This window comes from Triturus cristatus, chromosome 10 (genome assembly GCF_964204655.1).
Source record: "Triturus cristatus chromosome 10, aTriCri1.1, whole genome shotgun sequence".
Lineage (NCBI taxonomy): Eukaryota > Metazoa > Chordata > Amphibia > Caudata > Salamandridae > Triturus > Triturus cristatus.
This window is the reverse complement of record NC_140593.1, coordinates 184,190,477-184,211,217: the sequence shown is the minus strand read 5'-3', so window position 1 is coordinate 184,211,217 and position 20,741 is coordinate 184,190,477. Positions and strand designations below refer to the sequence as shown.

The 20,741-nt window shown below is 43.1% G+C and overlaps 1 protein-coding gene and 1 pseudogene across 2 annotated transcripts in view; both read left to right on the top strand.

Annotated features, from left to right (window-relative positions):
- Nucleotides 1-20,741, top strand: part of THSD7A (thrombospondin type 1 domain containing 7A) — a 982,498-nt gene that overhangs the window by 409,311 nt on the left and 552,446 nt on the right. The window lies entirely within an intron of this gene.
- LOC146789183 (ATP synthase F(0) complex subunit C2, mitochondrial pseudogene) lies at nucleotides 4,539-5,220 on the top strand (annotated as a pseudogene). The gene has a single exon (XR_014970033.1). The product of XR_014970033.1 is annotated as an ATP synthase F(0) complex subunit C2, mitochondrial pseudogene (transcript).

Sequence of the window (20,741 nt, the reverse complement as noted above, 5' to 3'; positions counted from 1 at the left end):
CACAGAATGTGAAGACTAGAATGTATGTTGCAGGCCCCGCAAGATGGGTTAATGATGTGGGAATGTGTGAGAACACAATAGAGAGTGTGAAGTCGCTTCAAGCTGAAGCCACAGAGGAAGAGTTAAGCAAGTGGAGAGAGAGTATGGGTAAGTTGGATGAGAATGGTTGCTGGACTGATCTGACAGAACATAGGCGATGGTTGTTGCCTGACGCGTATGTGCTTCCAGTAGTTACTATGGCGCATGGAATGGCACACATCAGTACGAAAGGTATATGCAAGTTGTTGGCTCCAGTATGGCAGAATGCTGGGATTCCTAAGTGTGCAGAGAATGTGGTCAAAAATTGTATGGTATGTTTGAAGTACAACCCTGGTAGGGGAACCCCAACTCCGGCCGGTCACTTTGCACCCCCATCATGTCCATTCGAAGTTTTGCAGCTGGACTTTATTCACATGGAAAGATGCAACAACCTGAAATATGTACTAGTGGTTGTTTGTGCTTTCTCAAAATGGTTAGAGGCTTATCCTCTAAAAGATAACACTGCCCTGTCCACAGCCAAAGTCCTTGTGAAAGAGTTCTTCCCCAGGTTTGGAATGCCGAGAGTGGTATGGTGTGATAATGGGAGTGAGTTCGTGGGTAAAGTGATGAAGAATGTATGTGAAGGTTTAGGCATCCAGCAGAAGTTCCACGCTGCAAATCACCCCCAATCAGCTGGATTGGTAGAGCGCTACAATGGAGCCTTAAAGCTCAAGTTGGCTAAAATTCAGGCGAGCACTGGTCTTAAATGGCCTGATGCCCTGCCTCTAGCACTCCTGTCCACCAGAATGACAATACACTCACGAGTGGGACTTAGTCCCTATGAGGTGGTCTTTGGCCGCCCGGCTAATGTATGGGGTGTGCCAAGGCCCACGAAATTCAGTGAGATAGAGCATCCAGTGCTGCTCGATTACCTGTATGATTTGACTGTTAAACTACGTGTTTTGCACCAACAGGTACATGATACTCTTCCCCAAGCTTCCGAAACTCCTGGACACCCTATCAACCCTGGTACGTGGGTGCTCGTCCGGAACTTCCAGCGCAAGAGCAACGACGAGCCCCGCTGGCTTGGCCCTCATCTTGTTCTGCTATCGACAAGGTCAGCGGTGCGAGTGAAAGGGAAGAAGCACTGGGTTCATGGTACCCACTGCAAGGTAGTCCCCTTGCCTTTGCCATATGACCGGTGGGTCAAAGAGGGTATCACCGACTCTGAGACAGACACTGTACTCCGTTTCACACCATTCAGTGATGCACGCCTAAGAGACACAGCTTCAGACCAAGAGAGTGACAATATTCTGCAGGAAGCTGTGCCACCATCGAATCGATTGGACACCACTGAGCCTGAACTTTTGTTTCGAGACCAAACGGCACCTGGCCGTCTACGTTATAATTTGAGACCTAGGCCCATGGACAAATAAAGATTTCCTCACTATTTCCTTTTTGACATTTTTTACTCTCCCATCTGAAAGACTTTCTTGATTTTTTTTTGTTTTTCGAACCACCATCCGGGTTCTGCCGCAGGGTCGCGGTGTCAAGACTTTGGGGTACAGGCCGAAGACGCTAGGTCGACGGTTCTGATTGGTCTAGGGCGTTTCCCTGGACTGACAGGCGTACTCCTCAGCAGAAGAAACTCACCCGCCGCGAGCGGCCCGAGTAGAGGATGGAGTTTTTTAAGATGGAGAGACCGATCGAGGAAATGAGCTCTAAAACCAGGATGTGTGGAATTGTAAAAAGTAAATGTTTTGTCTTTTTGTGCCTTTTTATACTGTGTAGTATTATGATGTTTATTGTAGGACTTGTGTCCTTCTCCGCTCAAAAGCCTATTGCACCCACTCAACAGCCTACCCCTCTTTCTACTGCCTCCTCTCACTCTTTTCACCCCCTGCCTGAGCACGAACAGACCAGACGATCGGAGTTCGTAAATAACTCGTTTATCCAGCTCTTGCACCAGCACCAGCTAGTAGTGAACACGACCAATTGCTGGGTCTGTGGGTTAATGCCACATACCATTAACAAGGGTATACCCTACCTGGTGTTGCCGTATAGTTCAAATGGATCATCATGGGCATTCCAGACCATGTTTCTCTATGCTCTGGAGACGTACTCCCCTCGCCAACCGCGTTCCATCAGACCTATCACCATTAATAAGGCTTTGATGAAAGGAGTTGCCGATATGAGTAGGGATATTGACGCATACTCGTCCATTCCCAAAGAAGAGTTGAGACCTTATGTAGGATGGAACGCGACGGGGTATGGTATTAGTCTGGGTGAAAGACAGCGACAAATCTCATCTCCAATCTGGGTCGTACCCCACATGGGTCGGTTCTGCTTACAGGGTAATGGTCAGAACCCTAGGGCTCAACTGGGTAGAAGTGACTGTACCGAAACGTACACTTTCCCGTCACAGTTTTCCCCAGCCTTTCTAGCTGCCAAGGGTACCTATTTCATCTGTAATGACCGAGCATATACATGGTTGCCCCCTGATTTCTCGGGCACATGTTATATTGCGAATCTGCTACCGCCTACCTTTACTGCTGCCTCTGATTATCACAAGACGAGAGCTGTGAGAGGTGTGATTAGTAAGGAGGACACTGCCGGTCAGGAAGCAGGAGACTTCTTCTTGGGTTTCCTGCCGTTTTGGGGACCTATGGTCAATAGTAGGAACCTGAGACAGCTGACGCGTGTGGTTGAATCCACTATCAATGTAACGGCTGGTGCCCTTAGTAATCTGACAGCTGAGCTCCAAGCGGATCGCCTTATGACTTTACAGAACCGCATGGTTCTAGACGTTATTCTTGCAGACCGCGGTGGGGTATGCAAGGTCATCCAATCCAGTTGCTGCATTTTCATACCAGACAATGCTCCAACGGTGTATCAAGCCATCTCCAAACTCCACAAAATATCTGAATCCATACACGTGGATAAGGGAGATTGGTCATTGATGGGATGGTTCTGGGAACTGATATCTGCCTGGGGTTGGAAAGTCCTGATGGTCATTGGAATGATTTTAGCCATTCTTTTCCTGTTCTGTCTGTGCATACAGTGTGCTCCTGCGATATGTGGCCTCTGTGCTACCTTATGTGTAAGGAAACCTGTATCGAGGGACGAGCTAAGTAATAGGATGATGCTACAGCAACATCTCCATGACTTTGCGGACATTGACCTGGACTCGGATTAAGATGAGTATAGTGATTGCCTATGTAAGGGCAAAAGGAGGGTCTGTCGTACTTTACTCTTCGGAACCGCGTAGGGGACCAGGCCCTACCCCTGCATATCTTGGTATTAGCGAACCGCAACTGGTAAATGCGGCATGTACGAGTGCTTTACTCGTCATTCTAGCCCTGAATGCACTGCGTACACGTTATCTTGCTGCACTACGCGGGTTCCATTTTGGAAGCAGTGGCCATCTTGTCATTGCCCTCACACAGGCTATAATGGAGCAAATACGGGCCTCTCAGTACATGTGCTTTCCCGTGACTTCTTGGTGACCTGGGCAGCTGGCTCCGCTGCCCCGGGTCGAACTGGTCTCACGAGCTCCCCTTCCTCCGTCCACCTGTGATTAGCATCAGGGCTCGACCCATCATAAAACCCTTCTCATCCTACACAAACCCCCGGCTAATCTCTTCCACACCTGCTTGTTCCTGCTTTATGACTTGTTTCCCAAAACAGGAGATGCTCATGTTTATTGGGGGGTCTACTTACATCTAACGTGGGATCGCAACCTTATTGTGTAAATCATTGTGAGTTGGCCGAACTGGAATGTGGGATGGTCATCATGACTCTGCCTTTTCTTTGTAATGTACACTGTTATATTGCCGTTTCATAAAACTCGGGAATGTATGCCTGAGGCCGAAAAAGGCCTATTTAAGATGTAGTCCGTTCCTATGATTTTCAGCAGTCTCCTGAGAACATACACGCTGTTGTACTTCTAGGATACCTGTCATTGGTCTGCAGCCAATAAACGATTCTTTGACTTCACCCAGAAGACTCTGTGTTTCTGTAGGTCCGGAACAGGGTGAAACCCCGAAGTCATAGGGTGTGTGCCCCTGCACCGCTGGGACTAAAATACCCAGTACTTCAAAATGCCCCGAACATCTGGAATGCCCCCCCAAGGGACCTGCGCTGCAACCCCTCCTACCTCAGCTTTAAAAAAGGCCTAAAACATTACCTTCTCAATAAATATTGGGGTCTATAATCACTCCTTTGACCTTGCTTTCTATCTCCGCTGCATCGGTCATCTTTCTGTTTTTCCTGGCTCTCCCTTTTTACATATCATCCTGTTTACCCTGACCTTACCCTCTTTTGCTCACCATCCCCCTTCTCCTATACTTACCCCCTACCTCTTCAATTTGTTCTTCCCCATTGATACTCTCTTCTCTGCCCTGAGTTGTCACGCCCCCATTTTAATATTTAGATGTATATAACCTGCAAACCACCCAGAATTTTGCCCCCCTTAACTTATGAGAGATGTACTTGCTTGTTGTGATTACCCTTAACAGGCGCAATTACCCCTTCTCTTTCCCTCTGTGTCCCTGAGCAGCTGCTTGTGTATCCATCCCTTGCTGACCCTCAACATGTACGCCTGCGCCAAGTTTGTGTCCACCCCCTCCTTGGTGAAAAATGGCTCCAGGCTGCTTTGTCGACCACTCTCGGCATCCGTGCTGAGCCGACCTGAAGCCAGCATAGAGCAGACTCTCTCCGTGCTGCCAGTCCAGAATGTATTGACCCAAGTCGCTCACCGAGGGTTTCAGACCAGTGCTGTTTCCAGAGATATCGACTCTGCAGCCAAGTTTATCGGCGCTGGTGCTGCCACCGTAGGAGTGGCTGGATCCGGTGCCGGCATTGGTACAGTGTTTGGGAGTCTGATCATTGGCTATGCCAGAAACCCATCCCTAAAACAACAGCTCTTTTCGTATGCAATCCTGGGCTTTGCTCTCTCCGAAGCCATGGGTCTCTTCTGTTTGATGGTCGCCTTCCTCATCCTGTTTGCTATGTGAGGGGTGTTGACAGCCCTGGCCTATTTTTACATATATCTTCAGGTGTCTGTGACTTCAATCGTTCCTCCCATTACCCCATGGGCACTTGTAATTCCTCACTATTTCCTCTACATTTCAGCTGCTGTGTTCAGGGCCTCGGATGGCCCTCTGTTACTCTGAGGGAAGGTGAATAAAAACTGTAATTATCGATTACCCTTAACAATTGCTTTTCTTGATTGCTTCTGCACACGGAAAGCGCTCTGATACCTCCGGGTCTAGCCAGTGCTACATAAATCCTTTCAAATAAATAAAATAAATAAATAAATTGTGTTTGCGTTGCGGTTGCATTGTGTTTGGATTGTGTTTGCATTGTCTTTGCATTGCGGTTGCATTGTGTTTGGATTGTGTTTGCATTGCGGTTGCATTGTTTTTGGATTGTGTTTGCATTGTCTTTGCGTTGCGGTTGCATTGTGTTTGGTTTGTGTTTGCATTGAGGTTGCATTGTGTTTGGATTGTGTTTGCATTGCGGTTGCATTGTGTTTGGATTGTGTTTGCATTGTCTTTGCGTTGCGGTTGCATTGTGTTTGGATTGTGTTTGCATTGCGGTTGCATTGTTTTTGGATTGTGTTTGCATTGTCTTTGCGTTGCGGTTGCATTGTGTTTGGTTTGTGTTTGCATTAAGGTTGCATTGTGTTTGGATTGTGTTTGCATTGCGGTTGCATTGTGTTTGGTTTGTGTTTGCATTGGGGTTGCATTGTGTTTGGATTGTGTTTGCATTGCGGTTGCATTGTGTTTGCATTGTGTTTGCATTGCGGTTGCATTGTGTTTGCATTGTGTTTGCATTGCGGTTGCATTGTGTTTGGATTGTGTTTGCATTGTCTTTGCGTTGCGGTTGCATTGTGTTTGGTTTGTGTTTGCATTGGGCTTGCATTGTGTTTGGATTGTGTTTGCATTGCGGTTGCATTTTGTTTGCATTGTCTTTGCGTTGCGGTTGCATTGTGTTTGGTTTGTGTTTGCATTGGGCTTGCATTGTGTTTGGATTGTGTTTGCATTGCGGTTGCATTTTGTTTGCATTGTGTTTGCATTGCGGTTGCATTGTGTTTGCATTGTGCCTGCCCCCGTGTCAGGCCTGCTTTAGTCCAAATGTGCCATGGGGGTATGAGGGGTAAGACAGATGCAGCGGAGTGGGTTCAGAGCCATGATTTGTGATAGCTGCACCTGCAGGCATGCGTGGAGCAGATTTTATGGCCCGGGGCGATCAAGACAGGTTTTCGCAATCAGCACACGTAATGTGGTTTTGGCAACTTTTAAAAATTTGCATAAAATGCACTTTTTTCTCCTTTGACGCCTGCGCAGGTTGTGTAGAATATTTAACCCGGACAATATGTTAGCCGCATCCTTAATGAAAAGAAGGATAATAAAAGATGCTTAACTGTTGCACAGGCTGTGTTAATGTAGTTAAGAAACTGAAGCATTACTTCCCACCTTCTGTTTCGGTGGAACGTGCACCTTTTTATGACACGGAGATCACATATCATGTCTCCTGGGTGGAATTTAAAGTGGGTGTGCTTGTTCTTAATGAGCGTCCCCACTTGAATGAAATCGGGATTTGATGTGTATTTAAAGCAGGTTTGTAATCATCATTAGATGCCGCAGATGGAGCCGCGCTGCTTCCGGTGATGTGCGGGCACTGACGGATGCCCTTCGGTCTCTGGGTGTCTGACGCTGCCCATTAGCCATACGAACTCAGAAACCCTTGGTAATGCATGGGCCACTAATGTCCCAGGCAGCATTCCAAGCCGGCACAGCACCCCCCCAGCATTTAACTCTGTAATACTGAAATGATATTCAATACACGACATTCAGTGCTCATTTGAAATGCTGTGAAGCCGTCCCTCTGAGAGGCACATGACACTTGCTTTATTCAGAGGTTTGTGGAGCTCGATACACCTCGCACACAGATTTTTACTATATCACCGACTGTTCAGAAAGCGTGTAATTTTCTATCCATTAATGAAGAGGCCAATTTCTCTATTCATAACATTTCTTTTACAGCAGGCAGGAGGCATTGACTTGTCCTTTTACAGCTGCTGCAAAGGTTGAAGGCCGCAATTAGAGGTAATTACCATGCCCACTGAGGTGCAGATGTGACATCAACATTTACGGGTCACGTGCTGAAAGCCCGACTAGGAGGGACAGCCTCATCTTTTGTACCTACCCGTCTTGCTGTGTCCCATAAAAGCTGACTGACAGGAGGGTCACGTGTTATGAGCCACGTGAAATGAATGTAGAAACTTGCAACGCCCATCTTCATTATCGGCCGAGCGAATGTACTCCCTGGTCCGAAAAGATTTTACAAGGGGCTGCAGTTATTGTGCCTCAGTTATGTTGGAGTGGATTTCCTCACTACCACCAGGCAAGAGTGCCCCCCATCTCTCCATAGCTCCCCTCACATGCATTTGTTGCAAAGCGCTGGTAAAGGCTGGCTTCACTAATAAGAATATATATCTACCCAAACTAACCCTTTTAGCAACTTTAGGAATATATACTGAAAGACTGGGGAAAAAACATAACGTCCGACTATTTTATGCAATTTGCATGCAGCTCTTTGACAAGAGTCACTGGTCTATATCAGGGTTTTATCTTATGACCTGTGGTAAGAAAAAGGATCTCTATAACAAAAGCAGTAATCCACTCAGCAACCCACACAAAAGACAGATCTGTGATCTGCATGGTATGCCTTCTTTGCAGCAGGCATATTAACCTACCCAGCTACTTTATGGATTCAAAAGGGCCCCTAGACAAAACGCTGATCGCTCTTTCTCTAGCAGGAACATTAATCACAAGAGTTATCTTGACATTTTCATTGCTGCTTGAAAGCTGGAGGCACAAGGACCTCGGCAGCAGGTGCTTTTAAATCGTAAGTTATTGCTAAACACAGTGCCCCCCCTGAGGTCAGCATCCCCCCAGGTAGGTGCCCAGTGCGCCGCACTGGGCACTGACCTGAAGCGGCCCTGCTGAAGGACTAGCATGGCTGTATATTTATTTTACCATGAAGATTAGGGAGTAAACTGATAGAAAGATTATGTTAAATATTTTATTTCATGTTTTTTCTCTTGATGAGCGTATTCTTTTATTCTGCTTCGAGCTGGTGAGTGAAAAGATACATCTCCAGCTTATAATTTAAAATTCTGAAACAAAGAACATTTTTGTTTTGCCCAGGTCACAATTTACCCCATAGAGCACTGTATCGATGAACAATCATGCATAAAAGGGCACAGGCCTCTGCTTATGGAGCACATTGGAAAAATTATGGGTCAGTAAGAGATGTAAACACCTGAATTCAAAGTTCCTGTACTTGATTGGACATCGGGTAACAGGGTCGCTGTATTTGTGTCCATACATCTTGATAATAAATCTTTCCAAACAAGTGGCATTGAAGTGTTTAACAGATCCTCCATGAAAGACATTGGCGCAACAGGTGGTAAGCATCCGCCCCATCACCTCTAGGCCCTCACAGGGCAAAGAGGACCCAATGATACCACGGCTCCTTCCACAGGACCCATGTGAGTGCACAGCCAGTGGCATCAGTTCCCCCGGTGTTTGGACATACAGGAAAAAATATTGTGTGGACAAAATATCATGTCAAGCATATGGAGTACTACAATATTGTGAAGGTAAGTTACTATGGGAGAGCAACGCTTTCTCTATATTTAACTCCACATCTATGTATATAGCGTCAAGGTACGAAGATGTGGAGGTAAAAATAGTAAATCTATACTTAACTATTTGCACTTATCTTCTCGATACTTTGGTCCTGGATATTTTTGTACACAATATTCTGTCCATGTGCTATTTTTGTCATTGATATTCTATCAGACATCCATCTGTTCCTCCATTTCACTTGACAGTGAGGAACCCTCTCCGGGGAACCCTCTTCCATAAAACACCTTCTACCAGCATGTAACAGTGTGCCGGACTGTTAGGCGTGTTACTGAGGTAAAACACCCATGTAACTTGTGCAGGACGCTGCCCATACATTTCATAAGTCTACTTACTGGGTAGCATCAATAATTTAATGGAACTTGGACCAGTGACTACACAGGATCTGTGATGGAGATGAATGAAAAAAATATAATAAAGAGAGAGGAATCCTCTGAGTTATCATGTGGCACATCAATCTGGCCCCTAGGTACTCAAAATACCGTCTGAGGGCCACTTGCGGTCTGCTAGACCTTTCCATGAGGCCCCCGTGTGGAAAACAACAGCAGCCACAGTCACCAGACATTATTTAGCCTGTTCCTCGTTTCTAGAGGCCACATTCACAGTAAAAAAAAGCATCTATAGAGCATGGCCAGAAAATGTGTGTCTCGCCTGCTCACCTGCGTCCCCTGCACAGTGACATCACTCACTTGTGGCCAGCAGATGAGGAGGCTTTTAACAAGGGCATGAAAGTTGCTGGGTTTCTTTTCCAACCCAGCAGTCCTGTTTTACCTGCCCTCAGCCTTTCCTCCCCACCTGCATTTAGCTCCAGAGCTGTGCATCATTGGAGATGGGAGACGTTCGGAGAACAGTGAAGTGGGGGCAGGGAGGGTTTGATGAATCCAGGGTGGAAGCTCCAAGGGTGCAGAGATGGTGATTTTAAGAAGTCTTATGCATAATTCCAAACATAGTCAGTATAAAATTCCAATATTTTTAGTATTAGTGAGGGATTAAATGTATTTACTTGCCCCATTTTCAAACTTTATTTATTTATTTATAAGTTTTATATAGCGCTAGCTAGACCCGTGGGTATTAGAGCGCTTTACATACAAAAAAGAAAAATTTCTTAGTGTTGCATGACATAAGGATGCATAAAATAATAAGCATAACAAGGAGGTTCAGGTTCCTTTTAAAGCAGGAGAAGGAGGCGCTGCATCTGAGGTCTCTAGGGAGTGCGTTCCACATCCTGGGTACATTTCCAGAAAAAAATCGAGACTGGGTGGTTTTTCTTTTCAGTTTCAGAGGAATGACAAGAAGTGAGTTGGAGCTTCTCAGAATTCTGGAACTTCCTGCTTTCAAAAGTTTGCTGCTTAGGTAGTAGGGGGAATGTGTGTAAAGGGCTTTTTGGGATGCAGGCAGACTTATAAATACATCTACCTTCAATGGTAAGCCAGTTGAGAGACTTGAGGGCTGGTGTGATGTGTTCAAACTGTTTAACACCTGCTATGAGCCAGACTGCCATGTTTAGGACTGACCTTAGGGGGGCTAGGTGAGTTTTCGTCATCTCTGCGAAGTTGGCATTCCCATATTCCAGTTTAGAGAGGACTAAGGATTGTACTACTATCTTGAGATCATCATGGGGGATGAAAGGATTAATTTTCTTGAGGTGTTTTAATGAGTAAAGTGCTCCTTTGGCAGAGTTTTTGATGTGATCCCTCATTGACAAGTTCTTGTCCAGGGTGATGCCTAAGGATTGTACTGAGTCAGATAGGACGAAGGAGCAATTTAGGGCATCCAGGTTCTTGAGACAATCTTGGATTGGTAGGTGGTTACTTTTACGGGAGAACAGTATTAATTCAGTTTTGATTGGGTTCAACTTTAAGTGGTTCGAATTCAACCAAGTTTATATCTTGGTTAGTGTGGCATTGAGGTGTAGGATGTCACTGGGTGATTTGATTTTCTATCAGAGTTGTGTGTCCTCTGTATATAGGTGATATTTGACTCCTGCTTGCTTCAGAATGATTGTAAGGGGTTCCATGAAGAGATTGAAGAGGGAAGGGGAGAGACTAGAGCCTTGGGGTACACCAAGAGAGACTCGTGTGGTCTTAGCGAAAAAGGAGATGATTTCAATTTGTTGCGATCGGTGTTGAAGGTAAGATGCAATCTATTTTACTATGCCATTAATACTAGAGCGCCTCTTAAGAGTCTCAAGTGAAGCTTCGTGATTTACTCTGTCAAAAGCCGCTGATAGGTCAATAAGGATGAGAAGACATGCTTCACCTTCGTCTAAGGCTCTGTGGATATCATCTGAAGTATTGAGCATGGCGGCTTCAGTGCTACAGCCTTTTCTGAATCCTGATTGAAAGGTATCAAGGAGGTTGAAATCACCTAAATGTTTATTAAGTTGTTGGAGAACGTACTTCTCCAAAGTTTTGACTAGTAACAGGAGATAGGTCTGAGGTTGTTGAGATCGTTAGGGTCTGCCCCTGGTTTTTTGAGTGTGGGTGTGATTTGTCTAAGTTGGAGGGAGTCTGGTACACAACCTGAGACGAGAGAAGAGTTAATGATTTGTGTCCAGAAAGGGACAATTATGTAGTTGAGATTTTGTTCTATTGTGAATGGGAGGGGATCCGTAGTGTGGGAAGTAGGCTTTAAGCTCGCAATTATACTGAAGACTTCTTTTTCAGACATGAATTTGAAATCTGAGCAATTGGCATGGTTTTTCAGTTAGGTGCAGTCATGGTTATCCTTAGTATAATTTAGTTCTATTTGGTCATAAGTGAGCATAGTGGGGCAGGTTAGGAGAGTAGGTGGATTTGGGACTTGGATGAAGGCTTGATCAATTTTTGTGACTTTATCTGTGAAGACACAGGCAATTTCTTTGCAGCTTTCATTGGTGGCTATAATTTTGTGTAGGGATGTGCAGGGGGTTTATCTTTTAACAATGTTGAAGAGCTCCCTGGGTCTTTTCTTTTCATGGTTTAGTTGGTTGTGAAATAAAGAGTCTTTTCTCTAAAAATGTATTTTTATATGACAACTGTGCGGTTCTAAGTAGAGCTAGGTGCATTGTTGAGGGGATTTGTCTTCATGTCCTTTCCGCATGTCTGAATTGTCAACTTTTGTTATTAAGATCAGAGTTGAACTAAAAATGTTGAATTGATAGATCTCAATTGTTTTAGTTTGAGTGGCGCCACTTGATCTAACACCTCCGTCATTGATATAATAAAATGTGCTGTGAGGTCTTCAGCTGTGTGAGTGGGAGGATGAAGCTGTAGCTGGCATGAATCCTGAATTCCAGTTCAGTGTTTAGCACTTGTTTGATGTTCCTGGTCCAGTGTTTAGGTTTGTCAGATCGTGCTGGTTGGTATCTGACGTGTGAATCAATATTAAACAATATGAGGTGGTGGTCAGACCAGTCAATGGGAGAAACAATCTAAGAGAGACCAGTTCATTCTGGGTAATAATCGCACCCAGAATGGCTCCTTTAATGTGTGATGGTTCATTGCAGAGTTGTTTTAGGTCGTTTATTTCAAGAAGGTTGAAGAGGTTCTGGACTGTGCTGTCTTTTGGGTTGTTCCAGTGGATATTGATGTCGCCCAGGAACACGTCTTTCGTGTCCATTAGGGAGAATCATGTAACTGGGTCAGTTAGCTCTTTGGTGAAGAGGGCATGTTCGCCAGGAGGGTGGTAGATGGTGTGAAGTTTGATGGGAGCAGTGCTTTTGACTGTAAGTTCAACACCAAGGTATTCAAAAGTCAACTATTCTGCGGTTTGTAATATGGAAAGCTGTATTCTTTCTTTGTTAATGATAGCTAGTCTGCCACCCGTTCTTATCGGTCTGTCATGTCTGATGATGTTGTATCCTGGAGGGGTAAGCAGGTCTAGAATGGGTGTAGAGTGGTCTTTGAGCCAGGATTCAGTTAGGAAAGCGATATCTATTTCTTCACCGAGTGTAACCTTAGCGATATCTGTAACGTGTTGCACTGCTGATCTACAGTTGAGGAGCATGCATGATAGAGGCCAGAGATTATCATTGCTGGAGTGTACTATATGAATAGTAGTGTATTGAGCATGTTTTCTGGGCGAGTGGATAGTTCTACGGATTCTCTTTGTGCCGACTACTACTGGGATTGTGGAGGGAACCGTATTCTGGTTTATTGTGATGTAAGAATAATTGATATCATCGGCTTCCAGTGCTGAAATGGGACAGAGAGCTTGGAAAGTCTGCAGCCTGACCACCCAAGGTAGTGTATGACCAAGTGGTACCTTTTAGGGCCGTGGGAGGTTCTATGTGGGTAGGTGGTTTGTAACTACCTGGAGTGTGTGAGCAGGGTGGCTTGACCTGGCTGGAAAGGTCTTGTCATAGATGCAAGTTGTCGACAGCTAGAAAGTCGAGTTTCTGCTCCATTCAGATCAGTGTTTCCGTAAGTGAGTTATTTGTGCTTTCAGCATTGATATTAGGAGGGAATGTTGTATGTCTACGGTCTGAGGAGGGAGAGTGCACTAGGCTATGACGGTGGTCGGTGTCATTGGGACTAGAAGTGGAGATTGTTTGAATGAACAGAGTCGGGTCATTGATGCTTCCAGCCTTGAGATTAGGAGGGGGTGTTGCGGCGGGTCTTGGGTCTAATGAAGGCGAGTGCACTATGGTTTGAGGGAGGTCGGTGTAATTGGGACTAACAGTGAAGTTTGTTTGGGCATGTTGAATAGAGTCAGCCTTGGAATTGGAGATTGTTTGAGCGAGCAGGGTCGTGTCTGCCGTGGTCAGGAGGGGAGTGCCTATAGCGAGATCAATGGCGGACTGACTGTAATTTATGTCCGATCTGCCTAGCTCAGGGTGAGCCTTGAAGAGTTTTGTAACCGTGTGTTTTCTGGCCAGGGTGGAGGCTGTTGAGGTCATTTGGTGGGTGTTTGTCGGCGGATATTGATAATGGGGGCAGTGTGATTGTATTGAGTGATGGAGGATGTCACCGAGTTGCAGAGTGAGTCGGTGGGAAAGGGAGATCGGGCCAGTTCAGGGTTTTTGTTCTGGGGGGGAGAGGATAGAGGAGGTTGGTTCACATGGCTATATTGATTAAATGAGGAGAATAGTGTTGGGAAGTGACGATCAAAGATGGTGAGGTGGGGGTCAGTGGCTTGTAAGAGAAACTTTGCTTTTTGTAGCCACCCAACATTGTTTTTTTGGGCAGGGCTTGTTTCTAAACTAAAATCAGCTTGCTTTAGGAACAGGGCTCATCCTCAACATGCAACTGGATTTAGTCAGATCCTGCTTTGCAGAAGCATGATTGTGATCCTTTATAGGTTTCTCCAGATTTACACAAGCTACGATAGGCATTGAAAAAGTAAACATTGGTTTGGGCTGTTTGAAAAATCCACATAAAAGATAAAACATGTGGTCATTTAACCCAGAAAATATTGTCAAACAAATTTTAAAAAGTATGTTTTCTGTTGGCAGGTAGCTGTATTTTTCTGCCTTGTTTTCAGTAGCCAAGCAACTTAACCAAGCAACATTAATGTGTTTTGTTTCCCAATGATAGGCTTTTTTCAATAGGTAGGCAATTGAGCTTGTTGTAAGAGCAGGCAAATCGATACAGTACTGCTAGTTGTCTCACCTAGGTTGTCATGGCGCTCTGCCTCGTGCAAGGCCAACCTCTGAGAATTTACCTTCCTTAGACCATGTGATCTGCGCCTGCAGCAAATGTCTTGGGCACCTAAGTGAAGCGCTCCAATAAACATCTCAGCAGATTGACTGTGGCACGCCTGGATCAGGGAGGTGCCTTGCCCTGTTGTTTTCCGACTCTGCACTGTCATGCCATTTCAGCGGTGTGTTCAGTGCTAATGTGCTTGCACAGGCAGTTCCAATGCTGGCTTGAGTTCATTTGGCTGTTAACAGAAAGCAAATGCAAAATTTAATGTTTTTCTTTGTACTCAAATAGTGTCTGTTATAGCCAACCAACAGGCATTTTATCAACCATATAAAACTGAAAGCCTCGGTGTGTCTTGTCCATAACCTATCATCTGTAAATGGGGAGTTGAACTCCCTAGATGACTCTCAGACTTTTCACGCGGCCTTGTGCACTGCCACAAAACAACCTCACAAATACAAAAAGCTTGCACACAACTCAGTTTGAAAGTAGCAAAAGAGATCGCTGTAAATCTACAACTGAATACAGCACGCCCTCCAAGAAACATGCCTCTTGGTTTAGCATCGAGCATTTTAGTGCTGGTGTCCACATCACTGCACTAAAATGCTGTCACACATTATAAAGCAGACTGTGCAGTGCAGCAGCTCAAAGTGTGGTTGCAGGTTTTTAGTTAGTAGCTTGCTAGTCGTCAGAGTGTGTGAGCCTGGCCTAGCTCTAGATGTGGCCGGTTTGCTATGGTGATCTCAGTTTCAGCCTGGCTAAGTTTTTTTTTTACTTTATCTTGTTAAAATTCAGTAACATACAACCTTTTATTTAAGGAAGAACTTTGTGAATTCCATGCACGGTTTCACTCCATATGGTACAATTTGTCTACAAAACTACTCACCATGCAAAGTCCTGCCAAATAAGCCTGCCCCTGATCCCGAACCACTCCGCCCATACCCCCATGGTAACCCGTGTGGCCCCAATGATAACACAGACTGTGCATTTTGGCCCCTGAGGAAATGTTTGTGAGTACCCATGATCTAAACTGAAGGATAGTTCACAACTGCAGTTTCTGACCCTCAGGAAGAGTGGCCAGGTGGTAGGGAGGATATTTATCGCAAATAAAAATAAAAATATCATGGGGTACTTGATTTATTGGATGCAATAAGTACCTCATATTGTGAGTCTATCACCTTGAAAGGGACATAAGCTGCGCATTTTTGCGCTTACCACACTATAATGCTCTTGACCCAGTATTTACAGGTTTGCTTTCCTCAATAAATATTAACAGGTTTGACAAATGCTATAACTATATACATATCTAATCAGTGTTAGGAAATGCAGCTCACACCCAGTCAAGGCTCTATAATTGATTGTCTTGGAAGATTTCTAGCAAATATGCATGTATAGTCTCAAGTCAAGCAGATCAGTACCCAAGAATGTGGCACACAGCAAGTGTCTTAGTAATTGCATAAATGACAGCAAAGTTATAGGTTAACCAAAGAGTGTTGCATCCCCCTGGATGAACAGCAGGGATATCAGGAGAGGTATTAACATTTCCACTGTACTGTTGCTTAGATACGGATCAGTGGTAATGGATATATAATTCAAAAGAGAGATGAGTGTTGAGATCAGACATGGGAGATGCTTAAAGAAGAGCCTCCCTGTCCACAATTCTCTGCACACTTAGCACCCCAATAAGAATCATATTTTTAAATGTAAAATGAATGATAGATGAACAGCAACATGAGAGATGAGAAATTAACAAGAAAGAACTTCTCACTACCCAATGCTATTGCTTACACCCTAACCCAGGATGAAGCAATTTTCCCCTGCCAGTAACTGCAAAACTGGATAAATCCTAATATCTCCCACGTTTTGACCTATTTTATAACAATCCCACCTCCATTAATTTTTGCTTGACCCGTGTCCATTAAGTTTTTGCACACTGTGGAGAGCTGGTATAGAAGAAAAATTCCCTAGGCAACTATCGGTCTATTAATTATATAAGACCTTGTATAGACTCAGTGTACAATAATATTCAGTAAAAATTCTTTTTATTCGTACAAAATTGTTTAAAGTGACCATTGCAGGTTCTGTGGTACTTATATAAGACAGTAACATCACAATATAACCCTCCATCATTATACCAAAAAACACTGGATTGTACTTTATGATTTATAGTGTCCTTAGTTTTTTCATCTGTTTGTCGTCATCTTTATAACATCATAATCAGTTTGCTTTATGATTGAGTATATAATCTTTCCTATATGATCATGTCAATAGGATATATGCTTATGTATGTTGTATGTATTTATTATTGTCAATTCTGTTGATTATATTGTGATGGTATTGTCTTATATGTTTTTCACAGAAGTACCACAGACTATGTAGCGGTCACTTTAAACAATTTTGTACGAATAAAATTAATTTTTACTGAATATTATTGTACACTGAGTCTATAAATATCATGTGTTTTTATATCAAGGTCTTATATAATTAATAGACCAATAATTGCCTAGGGAATTTTTCTACAATAATTGTATTTTCCCTGCCCTAGGAATCCATATTATTAGCAGGGGGTCCTCTCATTGAGACTATGGAGAGCTGGACATCTTAATTGCTCAGCACAGTTTTGTTACCTTCATTATATCAGATATTGGAGCATTCAACCTCATCCCATGTTTGACATTTTTCTTTCGGAAAACAACCTAGCATACATTTAAGAAGACTGTTATCCTGTTAATCTGTTACACAAAAATGTTGCATTAAATTTTCCTGACCGAACTCGTGTCTCCCAATTTGTTCTTATCTCTTTTTCTTTATCTTGCTCTTCAGCCATCCAACTCAAATTCTCTTCCTCTGTCTTCACCAAAATGTATTTCCTCATACCTCATACTGAGCTTCAGAATTAGACCATCTTCTTCTAATTATCGTTAACACCATTCCTGTATGCCATTTTTGCACTAAACATTGTCCTAGTATTTCTTACAACAGGTCTTTTAGAAAAATTCCCCCTCACCTCTTGTCGTCTGAAAAATACATGAAGGTGGGGGAGTAATGCTTCCATTTTGAGAGTACAGCAAACAGATTGGATTAAGAGAGTTTATCAATCAAAGCTACTTTACAATGTTAAATTTAAAACATGGCAGTTTGCTTCCCTTCAGTTCTGCTCATGCTCTGCATTTGAGTTGTGAGTGGCAGACGATTGAGGCACGGGCACTTTAGGTGCAGAGGTAATGCATTTCAAGCTTTGGAAGCACTGTTCGCAAACCTTTTTCCTCCCCAGGAGGCAAGTTTGAATCTTGAGATCGAAACGTTATTGGCTGTCGAAGAGTGAAAAGATGGAAAACTTACTTCACTCTCCAGAATCCAACATTGTAATGGACACTTCTGAATTTCCTTTTTCAATTAAGCATGCTCAGAAGCTTTAAAGGTATTATGGGCCAGGCAAGTAGGACACCCAGTCTCCTATTGGTGAAGAAAATACCTGTGCAACCTTGGCAGTGGTACAGATATGGCCATAGGAAATTTGTGGAAAAACTCTCTGTGTAAATTGGTTCTCTTTGTCTATGAACCTTAATCTTTATAGAAATGTTATGCTATCATGCCATGTCAGGTCATGTCATGTAATGTTATGTTATGTTATGTGGCTTGTCTAAAGTGCTTGCACAGCCGGGGTTTCACGATTACAGTGAACTAGATCACCTGGAAGAAAAGCAAGGTTTTCAAGACTTCACTGAAAGAGAAGTGATCCTGAATAACTTTCAGCGAGTCAGAAAGATAATTCCTGAGGTGGAGTGCCACGATAGTCAATTAATAGGTTTCAGGGCGCAGGTAATATTGAATGACAGGGAGGTCTGCATAATTGGAATTTAATGTCCGGAAAGGGTTTCAATAAAGTATACAATGTATCTTAAAAAGGTGTGTATTTCAAGATACAGCACGATGGCCGATACAAGATATTTTAAAGTGAAAGTGGTAGATACAGTTATTCGTGAGGTCAATTGAACATCAAACTCATAAGAAATTGAAAGTTCTATTCACAGCTTTAAAAGTAACTGAGCACAAACTGATTTTGAATGGCACATATACAGGAAACCAAGGGATATGTTTTTACCCCACTACCATGATTTAAATTCTATCAGTATTATGTATGGCTGAGACTCTTGAACCTCTCTTATGTATGTTTGATAAGAGGTATCTAGAAATCTGCACCTCACTGGAAGGGGTGAAGAACTCAGGAACCAGAAAGAAACAAATGTATGCAACGGAGACTGAAATAGAGGGATAGAATTTAATTGAGAATGCTCGGTCGAATAAGATGACTTCCAGTTGAGGGTGTGACCTCCCTTAGAGATCCCATAATGTATTTTTAATAAGATTGAGTGGTCAACGCTATAAAAGGTAGCTGATGAACCTAAAAATATCAGGGAATGTACATGGCTTACAACAATAATTATTGTTGTAAATCATGTAACTTCCCTGATATTTCCTTGATACACACTTGAAACTTGTCTTCTTTAGTTGAGGGTTCTCAATCGACTCTAGTGAGAGGAATTTATTAAGTGCAGCACAAAGAGGAGGATCAATGGTAGATCTAAGTGCCTTGTCACAAGAGATTGGACAAAGTCCTAGTGGGGATCAGGAGTTCAGATGGCAGATTCACAGTTCCGTGAGAGGATCAGTCGAAGAGTCAAAAGAGGGCAAAATGGCTGTCAGAAAAATGGATTATCAGAAAAAATGTATTGTCTCTCCAGGATATCGCCTTCAGTAGCAATGCTGTTATGGATGGTGTAACAATAATCACAGAAAGATAGACCACGTGATAGACACAATGTTTGAGAATGAAGTGGAACAATAATGTCTGGTAGAGTGGTAGTTTGCTCCTTAACAGCCTTCTGGCAGCTGCTGGCAACTTAAATATTTGAATAATATTCAAAGAATAATAAAGATGGTTGGCTGTCTTTAGTTAGCTTTTATAATTCTTTGTCCTTGCCTATGGAGTTAGGTGGTAATCTTTACAAATTGTAAACCAAGTGTGTCCAGCTGTTCGGGTCTGCAGTTTGAGCTGGTAAAATCAAGTAGCGAGGTAAGGTGTAAGGAAAAGTCTTATTCATGACTAAAACTAGGAAATCAAGTGTGCCAATTATTCACTTGTTCTAAGGTAGTAGTAGGTGGAAATCATGTCTTCTTTAGTATGTCTAAACAAGCCTCAGCAGAAGTTTGAGACCTGTTTGGATTAGTGACCTGGTTAGAAGAGTGCTTAACCATATATAGAGAGACTAGGACTTTAAAAATGAATTTAAAAAAAGCATTTAATCTGCATCAGTGGGGATATGACAATTTTCTGAGCATGTTAGAAGAAGCAAACATGAGATCCAACATATGGCGAACATTACATATAGGCCCTTTAATCCATTAAAAGAGATAAAGGTATCTAAACTGATCAATGAAAATGGTCATATGTTTTGGTTCAAATTTGTTGATGTGCAGATTGATGTCTCCCAAATCAGGCAGTTGTTCCAGGGCAGGGACCTAGGAGTAGGAAAATTCATAGGAGATTAAATAAAAGAACTACTTGGTATTGGAGGACGATAGAATAAGACTACATTTAGTGAAAGGTTGGGTAGGGAGTTTTAGATACATAAGGATTTACAGTGTTTTACAATGGCTGCAGTTTTCATAGTTTTATTTAAATTATGCCTAAGAAAGACAGCAACATTACTTCCTCTATAATCCAAATCTAAGACCGCCACAGAGAGGCGTGGCATAGGATAAATAACAATACCAGTCCACCTCCACCATAAAAATGAAAAAGAGACTTAATGGAAAAATTGGGCAAGGAAAATGATATTAACACCTGATAAGTGCCAAATAATGACTTGCAAAAATGGCAAGTGAACACCAATATAACAAGAAGAAAAGCAGGAAAAGTACAATAAACTGCTACATTTTAAAAGAACAACTAGTGAATGAGCACATGTTTCAAGGGAACACTTGCAGAAGAATACAATACAATAAAATCCGGATGCCAAATAAAAGAAACAAACAAACACTCTATAAGAGAAAAGCAATTCAAATTGAAAGTGAGTTTAGGAGACCTAGCCAAGACAGTCTACTTTGAATGCACTCGTCGACACTTGTTAGATCTAAAGCTCGCGGAGAAGCGCATGACAGCAGAGGAGGAGGACTGATGACAGCCCATCTTTACCAATAATAATGACTAGTGACCAGTAGGGAACTTCTGTCACAAACGTGTACACCTATTTGAAATGAGTCTGATGTACTTGGAGTGCTCTAACAGCAGTTCAGTGATGTTTCCAGGAATTTTGGAGCCCAAGGTTGCTGTCTTCATTGAAGTAACCCTGCAGAAACGAGTGACTTGTTATCCCTT